A 19,038-nucleotide genomic window follows, 5' to 3' on the forward strand; every position below is an offset into this window, starting at 1 on the left:
TGTTGGAGTTAAGACCGAACACAGATTCCCAAGGCTGGGTGGATCATCTACTTTTACCTACCTCCTAGACTCAAGAATCTTCAATGACCCTCTACTGCCCCAGGATAAAATGTCACCTCCTTTGTTTGCCTTTTAAAAGCCCTTCACATCAGGGCTTCAATTCCCCTTTCCTGGTTTATTATACATTACTCCCTTTGCATACTGAATGGTCCTGCTCTATTTGGTATTCCCTGTTTGTAATATTCTGTCTCCCATCACCACACTCTTGCCTAGGCTTTCCCTCATATCTGAAAGACTCCCTCACCTCCAGAGGTAGCTGGTGGGGCAATGGGTAGAGCTGGTCCTGGAGCCAGGAAGACCTGAATTCAAATTTGACCTCACTTAACTGCCATTTGCCTAAGTTTCCTCATCTGTAAAATAGAGTTAATAACAACATCCAGTTTACAGGATTATTGTGAGGATCAAATGAGACAATATTTGTAAAAAGTATTTTTAGAAACTTGTCTGGAACATAGTGTGCATTCCATTAATGCTTATTCCCTTCCTCCTTCTCATAACCCCCATTCCAGGCATCACAGGTGCCATCCCTGACAAGAAGCCTTTCTGATTTCCCTGGTTGTTACCCCTCCTCCCTTCCACCCAAACTGAAACTCCCTTTGTGTAAGTATATCTCCCTTACTCCTGGATTCCTTCCCCTTCTCTACCTCCTTGGGAGAACTTCCCACCCCCCCACACACCCCTCAATTCTAGTTCTCTTTTATGCTATCTTCCCACTTAAAATGTACGGTCCTTGATGTTGGAACTATGCCCAAAAGGCTATTAAACTGAACATACCCTTTGACCAGAAATCCTATTACTAGGTCTATGCCCCAAAGAGATAGGAAAGCTGAAAAGTGCCCACAGGCACAAAACTATTTATGGCAGCTCTTAAAATGAGGGGATGTCCATCAATTGGGGAAGAGCAAGTCAAATAATGGTGTAGAAATATGATAAAATACTATTATGCTGTAAGAAATGATGAAGGAGGCGTTTTCAGAAAAGTTTGGGAAGACTTGTATGAACTGATGCAAAATGAAGTGAACAGAAACAGGAGGGCAATTTATGCAGTAATGATACTCTAAAGACACACAACTCTGAAAGACTTAGGAACTATGACCAACACAATGGAACTGGCCCCAGTTCCCAAAGACTCATGCTGAAACCCAATGAAACCCATTTTTAGCTAGAAAGGTGATAGGTGCAAAGTACAGAGTGAAAAATAATGTTGTTGTTGTTTTTTTAGCTCTGACTAACGTGGGAATTTGTTTTATTTACCTGTTATTTGTAATGGCTTTTGTTTTTCTTGATTTCTCAATCCATGGGAAGGAGGGGAAGTAAGGAAGAAAATTCAGAATGGAAAATCAAATAAAACTGACAAAAAATAAATTTTAGGTTTTTTTAAAAGAATATTGGTGGGGTAGCTAGATGACTCTATGGTTTGAGAACCAAGTCTAGAGACAGGAGGTCCTAGATTCAAATTTGGCCTTAGACAGTTCCTATCTGTATGACATTGGCCAAATCACTTAACTCCATCCCCCACCATTGCCTAACCCTTACCAATATATGATATTGATTCTAAGATAGAATGCAAGAGGTGGTTATTTTTTAATAATATTAGCTCTTATATTTATAGCTGCATTCTTTGTGGTGGCAAAAAAAATTGGAAAATGAAGGGATGCCCTTCAATTGGGGAATGGCTGAACAAACTGTGGTATCTGTTGGTGATGGAATACTATTGTGCTCAATGAAATAATAAACTGGAGGGATTCCATGTGAACTGGAACAACCTCCAGGAATTGATACAGAGTGAAAGGAGCAGAACCAGGACAACATTGTACACAGAGACTGATACACTGTGGTACAATCTAACGTAATGGACTTCTCCATTAGCCTCACTGCAGTGATCCTGAACAACTCAAAGGGATCTATGAGAAAGAACACTATCCACATTCAGAAGAAGAACTGTGGGAGCAGAAACACAAAAGAAAAGCAACTGCTTGATCACATGGGTCGATGGGATATGGTTGGGGATGGAGACTCTAAAGGATCATCCTAGTGCAAACTTCAACAACATGGAAATAGGTTGTGATCAAGGACCCATGTAATACCCAGTGGAATTGTGTCAGCTATGGGAAGGGTGGGGGGAGGGAAAGAATATGATTCTTGTAACCAAGAAATAATGTTCTAAATTGACTAAAAAAATTTTTTTTAGAATATTAGCTCTTGAGGACTATGCTCTTTGCTTGTTTTTGAATCCCTGGCACTTAGCCCAATGCCAGAAACATGGTAAACGCAATAAATAAATATTTTCTTCATCTCACTCAATCAGTGGAGCCATTGTGTTTATGTTGGATGTACAGATACATGTTGTTTCCCTCTAAAGAATAAAGGCTTTTGAATCGGAAAGGATTGATCCAGAATCTGGATTTCTGTTCTTGAGCAGGGCAAGATTCTCTCCATTCTTTTTTTTTAACCCTCATCTTCTGTCTTGGAGTCAATAATGTGCATTGGCTCCAAGGCAGAAGAGCAGTAAGGGCTAGGCAATGGGGGTCAAGTGACTTGCCCAGGGTCACACAGCTGGGAAGTGTCTGAGGCCAGATTTGAACCTAGGACCTCCTGTCTCTAGGCTTGGCTCTCAATCCACTGAGCTACCCAGCTGCCCCCACTCTCGATTTTAAATGAAATAAATCCTCTTCAGAAAAGAATACTCATCAGCTCCTTGGATCCTCTCTGGTGGCAACACAATCAGTCCCCAGGGTTTAAGACAGGTGTCAGTGGGTAATCCATGCCATATTCTTTCCAAGAACAAGTGCATGTCTCATATTTTTAAGATGACAAATATTTTTTTATAAATAATAAACCTGAGAGACTTTAAATTAGAGTTCAAATTAAAATAGAGTTCAGGTATTCACCAACTACATGAACCTAGACAGTTCACTAAACCACTATCTACCTCGGTTTCCTTATTTGTAAAATGGGGACAATAATAGAGCCTGCCTGCCGGAGTCATTGTGAAGAGAAAGTGACAAAATTTGTAATGTGCTTCACATACCAGCTATTATATTATTATTATTAATATTATTATTATTAGTGTTCAGCTGGACTTTCAGTGCATTTGATGTTTCCTATTAAATGCCTCTCTTAAGCAAATGATATATTTGTTGAGTAGGGAGCAGTGATCCAAGCATTCTCCTAGCCAATGCCCAGGAAGAACACAATACTGCCAGACCTGAGCACATGGTGTCGAGGGGAAAGGGGGTACCAGATTGGTGAACCAAGCAACAAAGAGGGAACTTTGGTCAAGATGGTGATGTGAAAGTTTCCATCTAAAGGAAGCCAAAGAAATCATACTAGAGGGAGCATAGTCACGTGACTGCCTCATAACTCAGTAGTGTAGGGGATAGAGTCAGGAAGTCAATTCCTAATCCTGCCTCAGGCCAGCTGTGTGACCTGAGGCAATCACCTAATTCCTCTCAGTCTTTGTTTTCCTCTCTGTAAAATGGGTCTAACAAAGCATCTACCACCCAGGGATATTGTAGTGATCACATGAGATATTGCATGTAAAGTGCTTTGTAAACCTGTAAGGGCTATAAAATGCCAACTATAACAGATATTTTTGGGACATGGCCAATGTGGGAATTTTTTTTTTTTGCTTGACTATACAGATAAATTACAAGGATCTTCTTTTTTATCCATGGGAGGGGAAAGCAGTAGACAGAGAAAATCGACTTTTGTTCACTGAAAATGTTCTTATTTCTATTCTAACGTTCTAGCCATTACAATAAAGATAATGATGGTAGTGGTGGAGGTGATGGGGAAGAGGAGGAGGAGGATGGTAATAACAAGTCCAGCCTAGGTGCCCAAGTTTTTTCTGACTTTAGATCAGTGTGCCTGTAAAAATGTGCCTGAGCAGGTTATCCACTCCTTGGTGGATGGTTAGATGGATGAATGAATTAAAAGAACATTCATTAAGCTCCTACTTTGTATCAAGTACTATGATAAATTGGGGGGGGGGGGTAACATGGGGAAGATATCAATAGAAATAACAAGGTAGCCCCTGCTGTCAATCAGACAAGACAACATAAAGATAAGAGTTCAGCTGCAGATGGCAAGACCTGAGGGATCTTGGGTACTTCAGCAGGTCAGATGGCAGTGCCTGGGGATCTAGAGAGTAGAGAAGCAAGGTCTAATGGTAAAGCCTGATGGTCCTCCATCTCACTGCATGCATCATAGTTGATGACTCCCAGCTCATCCAAATGAAGTGAGCAGCCATGTCAGTCTTCCTACCTTGCCACCCCAATGGGGTCTGAGCAGTCCCCAGAGGGGTTGGAAGAAGGGGGAAGCCCAGGAGTACCCTGGACCACTCTACCAGTCTATAGGCCTGGCAGTGATGTCCAGCTCATGACTGGATTTCACATTGTATACCCTGAAATTTGGATAAAATGGCCCCAGGTGGGGTGTCCTAAACTAGCATATGTCCTCTCTATAAAGATTTGTTTTGATATCAACAAATTGTAGGCTCAAGATTAAGATGAGAAGAACATAAAACCAGAGCAGAGATGATAAAGGGTGGAGTAACCAGAAGTCAAACGGAGGAAGAAATGGTTTAGTAAGAGTGAGACTCCAAAGCTCTTTGTATCTCCAGCCTCAATTGACCCACACTGGTCCTGGCTCTGTTGTCTCTACCAAGTGGCCCAGGGGAACCATAAGCACAACATTCAATTCAAGGGGCAAACTGGGTCCCCAACATCCCATGTTGTCTCCTTGGTCAATGTCTCCTTCTCAGATTCTGGGATTCTCTCTGTTGAGGCAACGGAGTGTTGAGGACAGAGGGTAGGAGTGAGCAAAATCTGGGCTCGGATTCTGGCATTAGGTGATCAGTTTGTCCATGTGGGCACTAGTAACACTTCCCTTAAAGAACTGAGGTACAAGAAGCCCTTTGCCCCACATCGATGGCATCTCTTGCTGACCAATACAACAAGGGTTTGGCCTAGTCCTGTCTCCTCCACCCAGGCTAACCTCAACCGTTCTCCACCAAAAAGACCCATCTTTCCCCAAGAGACACTGCCATCTTCCAAAGGTTTCCTTCTCACTCCGATCTGCTCGGTGGCTGTGAAGGGGATCATGAATCACTACTGCCTTTCCTTCCCTCCAGCATGCCTTCCCATTTACCCCCTCTCTGTCTTTCCAGAGAGTTGTTCTTGTTTGCACATTAGAGAGTGGGAGCTCCTTGGAGGCAGGAGTTGGTCGTGCCTTGGTCTGGCTCTCCCCTCCTGCCATGGAGAATTCCCTTCCGAAATGCTAGTGGGTCCCTCAGACTCGTCCGGCACCAGGACTTATTGGGCATTTACTGAGCGGGGATACAAAGAAAGAGGGGCAAAATCTGCCACTTACACCGAAGGGGAGTCACTCCCCCACCCCGCCAATGGACTACCACCGGCCAATCTCCCTGCGGCGCCCTCGGAGCAGTCACTGGGTCCCCAGCTACCTGCAAGCGTGGCCTCGATAAGGCACGCAGAAGTCAAAGAATATGCAAAGTAAACATGCCCAAAGAGACCCCGCCCCCCCCCCTCCAACCAGCTGTTGGGGAAAACGGGAGCAGCCGAAGAAAGCCTCGCAACATGAACAAATAGCGCGCTGGCATATGGGAGAACTGGGGCTGCAATTTACAGGGCTGCAGGGATGGACCGCGGAGAGGAGCTGCTCCCCCTGAGGGTCTCCAAGCTCAAAGCCCGAGCTAAGAGGCGGAAGCTGGAAGCCGCAACAGGGCCGGGAGCGAGCGCAGCATCACCAAGGGCAGTGGTGGAAGGACAGAGTTTGGATTGGGCTTGTCCTCGAACTAGCATCCCTGCGGCTCTCCCCGTGAGCACTCTGACCCCAGGGTGGCTTTTCCAAAGCAATACGGTAATTTAGAAGACTAAAACTTGGTACAAGAATCCCTCCCCCCCCAAAAAAAAATCTAAGGATATTAAAAATAAACAAACACCTTTGGCACAACCCTTACCTTCTGCGGGACTTAGCAGCCAGCCATCTCCTCACTACCACCGTTTTACACAGGAGCAAAATGAGGTTCAGAGAATTCATCCATTTAATCAGTCGCACAAAAAGTTTCACAGAAAGGAATTGAATCCAGTTCATCCTGACTCCAAACCCGGCCCTCTATCTACCTCTATCTACCTACCATGCAATGCTGGGCCCTGAAGGAGAGGGGTTCTTCTCTTTCCAGCTTCCTCAGGGACAGTTCTTGTCTGGGGTCCTCCAATTGTAGACAGTGGTCAGATTTTGAAGCCCTCCTTTAGGAGCGGCTCTCAATTGATGAATGAATGAATGAATGAGTGAGTGAGTGAGTGAGTGAATGAGCTTAGTATTAAGGGCTTACTAGATGCCTATCCCTACTTTTGCTAAATCCACTGACCATCTTCACAGACTGATGAGTGTCTCAAACTTAGTAGGTACTCGGTTAGCAGTCAGGAGAAAAGAAAAACAGTCTAACTTCAACCGGCCAATGAGGGGATGAACAAGGTCATCTCTAAGCCCCCTCCAGCTTTCGAGTCATGATCAAGAATCTTAAAAGAAGCCATTTCCACAAAGAGGTTTCTGATTCTTGGAATTATTCTATCGATGCCCGTTTGACAGGCATAACTATGTATATAGTGAGTGATAAATTAGTATTACTCAGCCCTGTCCCCTTCCACTTAGAAAATAGATGGCTCAGTGGGTAGAAGGCTGGACTTGGAATCAGGAAGAACTCAGTGAGAATCCTGCCTCACTTACTAGCTATGTGACCCTAGGTAAGTCATGTAATCTCCCTCACCCTTAGTACTCGTCTGCAAAATGGGGTTGGTAATAGCAGCATTTGCCTCACAAGATCATTATTAGGATGAAGTGACATAATGTGTACAACTTGCTTTGCAAACAAATCACTACAGAAATGTTAGCCATGATGACTATTAACTCCAAGATTCAAATGAACTCAGTATATCCCACACTGACTTTTTTAAATGCTCCAATGCTTTCTTATCTGTACTACATAGTTTTCCTTTCTCCAGCCTCGCTTCCTCTCCCCATCCTCCATTTGAATTCCAGAGGACCCAGGCAATTCTGGCTCTATCATAAATCGTCCCTGGAAACGGAGAAAAGGGTCCTCCCAGACCCTTATCTCTGTTTCCAGCTTCCACTTCCTCTTCCTCTCAGACTCTAGCCCCAAATGGCCTTCTTGGTTTTCTGAGGGCTCAGTGAGAAGAGATAGTGAGTAGATGAGTAGATGTCCATCTCTCCGTCAGTCAAAGAGTCAGTTTCTCTTTCTCTCTCTCTCTCTCTCTCTCTCTCTCTCTCTCTCTCTCTCTCTCTCTCTCTCTCTCTCTCTCTCGCTCTCTCTCTCTCTCTCACACACACACACACACACACACACACACACACACACCCCAAATAGAGGTGAAAGGACCTTGGCAGCCATTTAGTCCAACCTATACTTTAAACCAGAAGGTCTTGCTTTGTAATTCTATGTATTTTATTTTATGCATTTAAATTCTGAGAAGGGCTTAATGTCTTCTTCCAGTCATTCATGACCAACAAAAGGTATCCATTCCAAAGCATAAAAGTGGTAAGGTCTAGGCAATGGGGGTTAAGTGACTTGCCCACAGTCACACAGCTAGGAAGTGTCCAAGGGCAGACTTGAACCCAAGACGTCCCTTCTCTGGGCTTGGCTGTCAATCCACTGAGCCACCCAGCTGCCTCCATCACTGGGAAGTCCTTTCTGCCATTGAACCCAAGTCTATTTCTTTGCCATTCTGATCGAGCCATCTTGGGTAACCCAGAACCATGCAAAGCCTCCTTCCACACAACAGCCCAACCCATGCTTGAACCCAATGATCATATCCCCACCATCAGCATCTCTTCTTCAGCTGCTCTTCCCATGTCATGGACCTCAGGCCCTTCTGATCACTCTCCAGTTTCCCAGTTTCCCAGAACTGACCACAGAACTCCAGACTAGGGTAGAAAAGGAAGGCTCTCCCTCCCTTATCTCATCTCTAAACAGAAGGTCTTAGAAGCCTCAGAATCAAGAAGACTTGAGATCCAGTCCTGCCTTTGACACCCACCCATTGTGGGACCCTGGCTGGGCAGGTGGTCTCCTTGCCTAGTCCTCCCAAAACCCTCTGCAAAGTTCCCTCCTTCAAAAGCAGACAGAGGGATGGGGCCAGAGGCCAGCTGTTTTACTCATATGTAGGTTTACCCCAAACCCACTCCTACTCTGAGCAACGTTCTCCTTTGAAAAGTCACCTTAAAACCCTCATGGGGTCTTTGCTTCTGCTTATTCCGATGAAATGAGCCCTCCTGCTGGGGAGGAGCACTGGGCCATCCAATAAAGAGGGCCATATTCTGCATAAGCAGATAGGAAAAAAAATCCCATCTCCACGATTAAAGCATCACCCATGCGGCTACATTTGAGGTCAAAGACCAAGGGCCTACAGCCCTGAAGAGTCACAGGGTGGCTTAACTGGGCTAATTTGAGTAGACCATTAAGACCATAAGAACTCCAATCTCAATGGAGACACAGAAGACGCTGCCATTATCTTCAGTTCATTGACACTATAGACCAAAACAACTCCAGTCTATCATGTCAATGTGTACTCAGGGAGTCTTTAGGCCACGGATCATTTCCACCTTACGTCATGCAAACGCTGCAGGAGTGGCTCCGCTCCATGGCGTGGATGAATACTTAGGGACTCCTGCATTCGTGGATCATTGACGGCGCATCATGTCAATGCATACTCAGGGAGCCCTTAATCCGGAGGTCCACACATGCAGAGAGAGGACCCATGGACACCCGAAATACTTATGAAATCCTCGTTACACTGCATACCCAGTATTCACTTTTCTAAATGGCATGTCAGCAAATTTAGTGCACTACAAATAACTCCTCCAAGGGGCCAAATACTTCTCCAGGCACAACTTCAGATAACAGACTATTGGCTTCACAGGATTGCAGAGCAGCTGAGACAAGACTGGGCATTTTCTTTTGCATGAACAAAGGCAAAAGCACTTTGCTTAGAAAAAGATATTGCTAAGAATTTGAAGATGCTCTCCCCCACCTTCTCTCTCTCTCTCTCTCTCTCTCTCTCTCTCTCTCTCTCTCTCCTCCTTCCTTTCTCTTCTCTATTCCTATTTCACTTTGTCTCCTTCTTTGTGTTTCTCTTTTCTTGGTTCTCTCTTCCTCTCTTTGTCTCTTCCCCATTGGCCCTATCTTTCCTCCCTCTCTTCAATCTTCTATTTTTCTTTGTGACTCTCACCTCTCACACTTTCTCTCCCTTCTCTCTTTCTCCTCTCATTTCTTTCTTTCTCTGTCTTTCTCCTCTGCTCCCCTGTGCTCCTACTTTTTTCCCTTCTTTCTCCATGTTTCTTCTCTGTATCTTTCTTCTCTTTCAATGTCTAGGCTCTTTATGTCTATTCTGTCTCTCATTTCTTTTCCCTTCTTCTGTATAGTGTCCCAAAACTCTTAGTGCAGTTTTAAACTGTTAAAGTTAATTGCTTTGGGGATGCCTTGTATATGTGTCTCTTTGTGTCCCTCTTCTCTCTCTCTCTCTGTCTCTGTCTCTCCTCTCTCCATATAGCTTTCTCCCCTGCCCCATTTCTCTATTCTGCCTTTCTTCTCTCTTGTTTTTGCCTTTTCTATTTTTTTCAAAATCCTCTTAATTATGTTCTGCTGTTCCCCTGGGCTTTTTCCCTCTGAAGAAGCATTTGTCATTCCCCCCTTCTACTCTGATCCCCAACCACAGCCATAACCCATCAGAGGCAGGAGTCATTTCTGGGAGATGAGTGAGCACTTCCCTCTCTCTTTATTGCCCAGTTGATCATTAAACTGAGGAGGCATCTATCCTTCCATCAAGATGGCATTAGTGCAGCTCTCTTCTCACCTGTGCTCTTGGTCCGAGCAACAAGACCTGACCTGGCCCACATTGTCATTCAAAGGGAAGTCGGTGCCATTTTTACATCTTTGAATCTCTGCTTCTCCACCCAGGCAGGCTGAAATGAAGTGCGTGAAAGGGAGAGGGAAGATGGGGCAATGCAGAGGAGACAGAGGCAGAGAACCAGAGCTAGACAGAGAGACGCAGACAGCCAGAAAGAGGGAGAGAGCGGCAGGGGCAAGGGCAGACGAAAGCAGAAGTAAAGTCAGAGGGGGGTCATGCTGCCACTGCCCTGATCCCACAGTATACTGCAATCAATGCAGCTGCCCAAGCATCTAGGGAGCTCTTAGCTCATTAGCAGTCAGGCCAGGACACCTGGTATCTGCTACTGCATAACTGCTCTGTGTGTAGGGCCAAGGTGAGGGGGAGACATGGAGAAAGGATGGAGGAAAAGAAGGGAGAGGGAGAGAAAGAGAGAGGGGGGAGTAGAGAGAGGAAGAAGACGAAAGGAAGAAGGGAGCAAGGGGGCAAAGGAAGAGGGAGGGAGCCTGAGAGAAGAGAAGGATGAAGAGGAAAGAGTAGAAAGGGAGGGCCAGAGGGAGGGGGACAGCAAAGGGAAAGAGAGAAAGGCAGTAGAGACAAGAGAAAGCAGAGGGGAGGGTGGAGAGGAAGGAGGAGGAAGAGGGAGGGCAAAAGGAATGGATAATTGAGGAGGAGGAAGGAAGGAGGAAGAAGAAGGAAGGCGGAGGAGGACAGGTTGAGCCCAGGGATGCTTTGAGCAGCGGACAAAGCCCTGGCTCCAGGAGCCAGCCTGGCTAACTGGGAAAGAAATGGGCCTGGAGCGAGACTAGGGAGGAGCGAAGGGGGCATCGTCTGCTCCTAGGCCCAGCAGAAAGAATGCTTTGTGGGGCGGTGGAGCAGGCAGGGGGAGGGGAGGAGAAGAGAGGGGGCCTGCGCAGGCGAGGCGGGCAGGTCTATTTGAATATCAGGCTCTGCCACACTCCCGGCTCTGCTGACAACTTCATTACCTCCGCATATAAAAATGACTGCTGGGGAATGCAAATAGCCTCTCCGTCTCACCCCTGTGCATCCATTCTCCTGGAGGCTGCAGGCAGGCTGAGGACGACACCGAGAGCCCCGGGCGCCCCAGGCAGCAGCCGTGCTCCTGTCCCATGTAATCAACCGCAAAAGCTCGCTCTACCCCTCTGCTCCCTCTTCCTTCGGTCTCTGTCTCTACTCTGGCTCTGTTTCTCCCAGGGTCTCCTTCCCCGGCTCTTCTTGCCTTGTGGAGCCCAGAGGGCATCTCTGAGCTCGGGACTGGCCAGAAAGGATCGGGAAGGTGGAGGGAGGGAGCTGGCGTGCCCGGCGGGGCTCTTCTTCCCCTACAGCTGAGCCTGAAGGATGGGAAGGAAGTGGTCTCCCTAGAAGGAATTTCTAATAGATGTTCATTAGGCAAATCTGATTTAGGACTCTCGCGGTGAGTGCTTTACAGAACATGGAGGAACTGGGGCAGGGTTCTAAGAGGGTAGCTATTCCTCTTGAATAGCTCTCCCTATGGCCATGCCCTCTTACACTCTCCCATGATGACCCTATTAAACACAGGCAAATGACTAATTCATTTCCTGAAGAATTTTCCAACAAGCATGTCCCCCAAACATCACCCCCATTTTAGAGATGAGGAAACTGAGGAGAAATGAAGTTACTTATCCAGAGTCTCACAGTGGCCAGGCAGTGACATAGAATTTGTCCCTAGGTCTTCCCAACAGGAAGGCCAGCCCACATCTCCTGGCATCCTTTGGGGGGGGGGGGGAGACAAGATGGATCTTCCTGGAACTCACACACAATTAATAACTCACCCTCCTAGCTCATTAGCTCTCCGAGGATCTCAGAGTGACTCACCCAGGCTAGAACAGAACATGTCTCCTCTAAGCTGCAGCTCCCTAGACATTTGAGACCCAGCACTCTCTGTAGGCAGTGTTGGTGAACCTTTTAGAGATCCAGTGCCCAACAGCCCCTTCAAGCCCACTGTGAGTCCCCCACATTACCCCAGAGAGGGGAAGGGAGTTTTCCCATTGGTCTTTGGACAGAGGGGCAAGGCATGCAAAAAAGTTTCAGAACAAACTCTGGGAACTTTCTCCAGTCTATGGTTTAACCACTGAGTCTTGGGAAGGTAGGTGCCTGAGTCACAGAGAGGTTCAATGCTGTCCTGGGCCACATGGCTGCTAAGGGTCACAAGTAAGGGGTGAACCCACATCGTTCTGACTTTAAATGCAGCATTCAACAGGCTACAACACTCTCTCCCTTCGTTGGCATAGACCTCATTTCATTATTTAACTTTTCTTGTCTTTGTTCCCATTTTTTCATCTTACCTCACAATTATCCTAATGTCTGAGTGCTGACAGGTACCTTTATGTACTCACATTTGGCCCTGATAGAGGCAAGATAGTGGAAATAGCCCCAGATTTGTAGGTAGGAGACCCGAGTCAGTGCCTGCCTGCCCAATAATTCCAGGAGCAGGAAGGAATTTCAGAGGTCATCTAGTCCAAGTCTACTCCATTTTACAAATGGGGAAACAGGGTCAAAAAGTCAAAGTGATTGGCTCCAAGTCATCTCAGATTCAAAATCAGATCTTTCTAATTGTAGGACTGAATATTCTTTCCACTCGTGGTTCCCAATAGTTTGGCAGCCAGGTGGCTCAGTGGATAGAGCACTGGACCTGGAGTCAGGAAGACCCGAGTTCAAAATCCACCCTCTGACACCACACTGTGTGACTCTGGGCAAGTCACTTAACTTGTTTGCCTCAGTTCCCTCATCTGTAAAATATGAATAATAATAACACCTACTTCCCAGGGTTGTTGTGAGAATCCAATGAGGTAATAATTATAAAGTTCTTAGTGCTGTCCCTGGCACATCCACTCTATAGTAATGTTAGGTTTTTTTTTTAATATGAAGGTTCCCTGATGCCCCCCCAAAAAAGACCCCCACATGAAAAGTACATGTATTGCTAATTGCACTGTTGGCACTCACAAGTCCCTTAAGTCCCATGAGCCTCAGTTACCTCATCTGTCAAAAAAGGACAGAAAGAATATTAATGATCACAATAATAACTAGCATTTATATAGTTCATGAAAGTTTCAACAGTACTTTATAAATATTATCACATTAGGTGATCACATTAGAGATCTAGAGATCTAGAACATCTCTAGAAGGAAGGTGATATTAAGTGACTTGCCCAGGGTCACCCAGCTAGGAAAGACCTGAAATTGGATTTAAACTCAGTTCTTACTAAGTCCAAATTCAGAATTTCATGAATTATGTTCTTCTCTAGGTTGAGGAAGCAAAGTCCTAAAGTCCTGTGAAAATGAAAGCTAATAACTCAAGCTGCCTTTTAAGCCCAGCTTCCACAACAAAGTGGAATATACCCCGAAATTGGGCAATATTGAGGGGCCATAAATGCTAGGTGCTAGCCTGATGTACCTTTGTTGAATGATTTTACCAATAAAAAAGATTCCATTCTGGGTTGAATGTTGCAGCTAGCACCCATGGCTCTAGGTGAGGAAGCCTCGTTGAGAGTCTCCTCTCCATCACTAGCCATGGAAACCTTGGACCATCTGTTCATACTCAGTGTTTCCATCTCTCCATCTCTGAATATAACCATACCTGGCCCCCAGTACCTAATGTAGGCGGCCCCTCAGTTTGTTTGCCATCAGACTCCCATCTCCCAACTCCACTTGCCAAGACAAGCCTTTCAGTCCTAGAACTCAACACTCCCACTAGCTCAGTAGAGGTGTACTGCTTCGCCTCTCGCTTTTTCATTTTCCCTTTTATCTGAGATATCACCCCTCTCATATCTATCTGGTTTATTTTACTGTCCTGCTCCCCCATCCCCGCAAGAGCTGATCAGTAGATATATAGCTCTGTCAATTACCCCATCAAGCCCTTCGAGAAGACTGGAAGTTCCTGAAAAGTAAAACCAGATGGAGAAGCTAGAGAGCACAGAGGATAGAGTACCAGGCCTGGACAGAGGAGGTTCTGGGTTCAAAAATGACCTCAGACATTGCCTCTGGCCAAGTCCCTTAACCCTGATTGCCTATACCTTATTGCCTTTCTATCTTAGAATTGATACAAAGATAAAGGTTTAAAAAAGTAAAAGCAGAAAATGGGATAAAACTAGAGTTTTCTCTTGAGGATTGGGCTACATTAATTAATCTGTGGTTTCAATGATCCACAGAGGCTTTCTAAAATGGCTAGAGGGCTGACCCTGATTCTAGCCTGATCCCAGATTCTCCTCTCTCAGAGCCCTAGGCGATTCTCAAAAGAATGAAGGAGCAATTAGCACTTACAAAGTGCCAGAGACTAGACTAAGAACTAAGAATACAAATCTGCAAGTAGGGCTAGCCCCTACACTCAAAGAGTTCCCATTCTTATAGAGGCAGACAACAGACAGAAGAGGAGCAGCCCGTGAGGGTTATTTTGCAGAAGGAAGTCAAAGGGATGGGAAATTCAGAGCCATGGGCCAAATGATACCTAGAACCTTTGGAGGAAGGGTGGCATGGATTTCGTTAGGATTCTGAAAGCAAGAGTTGGAAAGAGAAGGCGGGAATGGCAAAGGGACAATCGCCACCATGGCATTGAGTTAGCAACAAGTAGAATGGCGAGCCAAGCAAGCCAATCAGAGCTCAGCCTTGTGTCCAGGTGGAGACTGGCGCATGGGAAGCAAGCAGGGGAGATGGACCAGATATTACTCTGTTACAGACAAGTTGTCGATCTGATCAAATCAGAGCTCCAGACCAAATAGAACATCACCAATCAATGAAGTCATGAACATTTCCAAGGACACACCTGGAGAGTCGGGTTGTTGTGAGGGGCTATAGGTGAGCCCCTGGGGTTTGGGATGGATACTTTTTGCAAGAACAGCTTAAAAGTAAAAAGAATGGAGGGTTTCCATTATAACGAATTATGAAGATATTAAAGATCAAAAGATCAAAAGCTAACTAATGAGCAAAGTGTTCCTGGACCAGACTTGTGGGTATATTTCTAATATTTCCCATGATTGATTTTTGAATCCTTAAATTGAATTTTGTGGAACTCAAACCTCTACTATTGTCTGCAGTCTAGAAGGCTGGCATGCAATTTCAATAGCTTCTTTGTAATGTCAAAGACACACACTCTACATCTGAATGAGATGGTGCCAGTGCTCTGGAGGAAGAAGGACTTTCAAATGAGCTTCTGGACTGCGCACTGGCTGTGCCATTGTGTTGATATCCGTTCTTTTATCCTGTAGTCGACTGCCAATATGATGCTAATATTTCTATCATACCACCTGTTCGACTGACAATCCCACAATCCCAATAAAAAGCAGTTCAACTGTCTGACTCTCTCTCTCTGATGATCTGAGGAGGAGCAGGCAGGCTGAACGTGATGCTGATTCCTGTGTCTCCTGGTCTATTTTCTCTAGCTATGTGCTTCCTGCCTTAATCTTTAACCCTTCCAACCATATTCCTTCAGTTCCTGGCTTCCCTTTCAGGTGATCAACTCACGCAAGAAGATCTTGTAAGAGATATCTATTCATTTAGGAGGTAAAATGGAGTGGTCAGGAGACTGGCTCCCAAAGGGATGAATTCTGAGGGGTTTCTATTTTATTTATAGCAGGTGCTGAATGACTTGAGGAGGATATGAATTCAGGAAGGGGGGGGGGGGAGTGTCACCTGACTGGGATCAGAGTAGTGTCATGTCCTGAAGACATAGGGTTTGGCTGGGTATAGTTTAGGGGGCAAGTAGATGTCCTAGAGTACTATCAGTGGTATCGGGACAAAACCAAAATATGTGTATCTATGTCCAGGCAGGAATCCAGGGGGATCACTCTCTCAAGGGTCTTTCCCTTTGATGCCCAAGGTCTTATCATGACTCTTTGATGTTTAGGGTTAGTATTAACAAGAATGCAAGGAAGCAAAGGAAATTTCCAGCTTACAGTTTGACCTGAAGCTCTTCTATATTTGGGGGTACAACGTCCCAGGCCAAGGTCCTTTACTGCTGATTTGGTGACACTTTAAACACAGCCTCCCCAGTAAAAAGGAATAATGGCAGAACTTTGTCGACATTCACAGGGACACAGAATGTGCCCACCAGGCTCCAACCCACTATACCTAAGAGTGTCAAGGATTGACCTCTGCTTCCTGATCTCTGGGACAGTCACTCAATGAATATCTCTATCCTTTTACTGAGACACCTCAAGGCACATTATGGGCTGGAGATTAGGACTTGGAGTCAGGAAGATCTAGGTTCAAATCCCACCATGACACTGAGAATAGGAGCTTCCTGGTGTCCTCCATTCCTCGTGCCCTTCAACCCAAAGGAGAACAGATCCTCCTCAGTTCTCCTTGTTTGTCAGTCAAAGACTACTAGCTGCTGGACCTACAAATCCTGCTTCAGCTGGAGGTCTGACGATTTGGGGATCTCCAATCACTCACCATCCTAGCAACCAGAACCTAAAGGCAAACCAGGAAATTGATGCTGAGCTTTCCATTCCAAAAGGAGCTCTTTCTTTGTAAAAACGTTGGTCCAGTCCTCTTCTTCCTCCTCCCTTGACCTTAAATTTCTGTTTGTGTTCCTGTGCCCTGTTGGTTTTCTCTTTCTGGAGCACAGGTAGGTGGCGAGTGCCCCCCACATTTGTTTCCCCTTTCCTCCTCATCCTCTATGCCTAAGTTGGAGGCAATGAGACGTGCTCTCTTCTGCTAATCTATTAAAATGATTAAAACCCAACTAAGAAAATGCAGCTGAACTTTCTTTACCAACAAATGCTGTAACCTACACTAATGAGTCGCCTGCGTTTGGAATTTTCTTCACTTAGCATTTCTCATTATTAATAAATTTTCCAGTGACAACTAGAAAGTGAACACTTTGGATTTATGCACCTAACCTAATTACATATGCGGCATGTACGCATTTCATTATTTACTTGACAGATTCATTCCTTGATATCATAAATAATTAAGCAAGGATCAAATATTAACAATCAGATACATGTTAATTCTCCTCAAATCTGAAGAAACAAACTATTTTTTTTATCTCCAGTTCAACAAGGACTGATTAAAATTTCTTCATTAGAAGTATTTTATAAGCAAAGTTCTCAATCTACTTTTCTTACTTTCAAGGAAAATTAGAGATGAAACCAATTATTCCTGAATTGTTTCATAAAAAAAAATGTATAATGATATCTCTAACCATCAGTTGGCCTGGGAATCTTTCCCTAATACTGCCGTATCTTATAAATGAAACATTAGTTTGTGGGCTTATTAGGCAATTTCAATCTGGTTTCCATTAAGAGCTACTATTAGGCACCATATTGGTTTCAGGAAATATGTAGTAACCAATTTCATAGCTCTAGACTGGAAGAAAACTCAGAGGCCAGGAAGTGAAATCCTTTTCCTTTTACAGCTGAAGGAATTGAGGCTCAGGCCATGCAGGCACTGCCAAAGGCAGGATTTGAAACCGTGTCCTCTAACCCCAGAAGCACCGTCCCTCGGAAAAGACCGGTTTCGCTGTGGTCACGGTTTCTCACATGAGTTCTTCAAGACGCTGAGGCTCTTGACAGCCATCTGAATGGATGGAGGATGGAAACTTCTCCCTTCTTCATTTCTCGTGAGCACCGCTTAACCGTTATTTTTATTCCTGATCCATTAGCATCCGCCCGGATCCCACCCCTGTCACATTTGATCAGACTGACTCTGTAGAGCCACGTTACAGTCTCATCATTTTTAAAATATTAAAGATTCCTCGATAGCCGCATTATTCATGCTGTAAGATGAATGCCCAGCTGACGGGGTTCTGTGAAGGGCTGATTCTCCCACTCTCCGAGGACACAGACCACATCTATGGAAAACAGGCCACTGATGACTCCCTTCCCTTTTCTTCTCCTGCCAAATAGAGAGCATGTCCGGGGCAGGGAGCCTCTGACCCCGCTGTGGGGTAACAACTGTGTCAGAGCTTGTTTGAAATCTCTCTTTGCAAAATAAGCTGAGCCGCCCCGAGCCGGACACGCCGTCTTTTCACGTTCCAACAGAGAAGAGCTCGGAGGGGTCCACAGCCAGCAGCCCTCCAAGTGCACAGAGAGAGATGAAGGGCAATGGATGCTGGGCAAACAAGCCTTCCCAGGGCCACCCGTCAGCTCTCTTCATTCCCTGCTCCGTTGTTGTTGTTATTGTTGTTGTTGTTGTTGTTGTTGTTGTTTCAGTGATGTCTTTTGCTTTTAAATATAGCAAGCATTTAGACAGGGCGTCCCAAAAGTCTTGCTGCTGCTTTAAGCTATTAATCTTTTGCATTAGCAAAGCTTTTTCCATATGTGACCACATTTGATCCTCACAGCCCTGGGAGCAGGGGCTGTTTCAATCCCCATTTTACAGAGGAGGAGTCTGAGGCTGTGAAAGGGTAAGTGACTTGCTCCAGGACACACAGCTTGTCAGGGTCTAAGACTGGATTTGAACTCAGTTCTTCTTGACTCCATGTCCAGATAACAAGCCATTCTATATCATATGCCACCAAGCTATCATCACATTCATTTAGGAATCTGTCCCTTCCTCTCTTCAACAAGCCTTCCCTTGCTAGGTGGCTCAGTGGAATAGAGCTAAGCTTGAAGATGGAAGGTCCTGGGTTCAAATTTGACTTCAGATGCTATGTGACCCTGGGCAAGTCACTTAACCCCCTTTTGCCTAGCCCTAACCACTCTTTTGTCTTGGAATCAATACTAAAATGGAAGGTAAGGGTTTAAAAAAAAAGATTAACCAAAAAGAAAAAGGAATCTTAAATAAAATGAACCAGCACATTTCAAGCAGCATGTGTGACGTTTCATATCCACAGCCCCCACCTCTCCCCCAGAGCCAGCTTGGTCATTACTTTTATACAGCCTTCAGTTTAGTTGTAAGGATTTTCCTAAAGATTTGTCACTTTATTGTTTTTATATTGACATTGATAGAGCCATTTGGGGTTTTGTCTGGGCTCTGTCATTACATTGGGCATCAGATGTTCTCCCATATTTCTCCAAATTCCTCACAGTTATCATTTCTTACAGAATAATACATCTAATCTCATTTGGGGA

This window comes from Monodelphis domestica, chromosome 5 (assembly GCF_027887165.1).
Source record: "Monodelphis domestica isolate mMonDom1 chromosome 5, mMonDom1.pri, whole genome shotgun sequence".
Lineage (NCBI taxonomy): Eukaryota > Metazoa > Chordata > Mammalia > Didelphimorphia > Didelphidae > Monodelphis > Monodelphis domestica.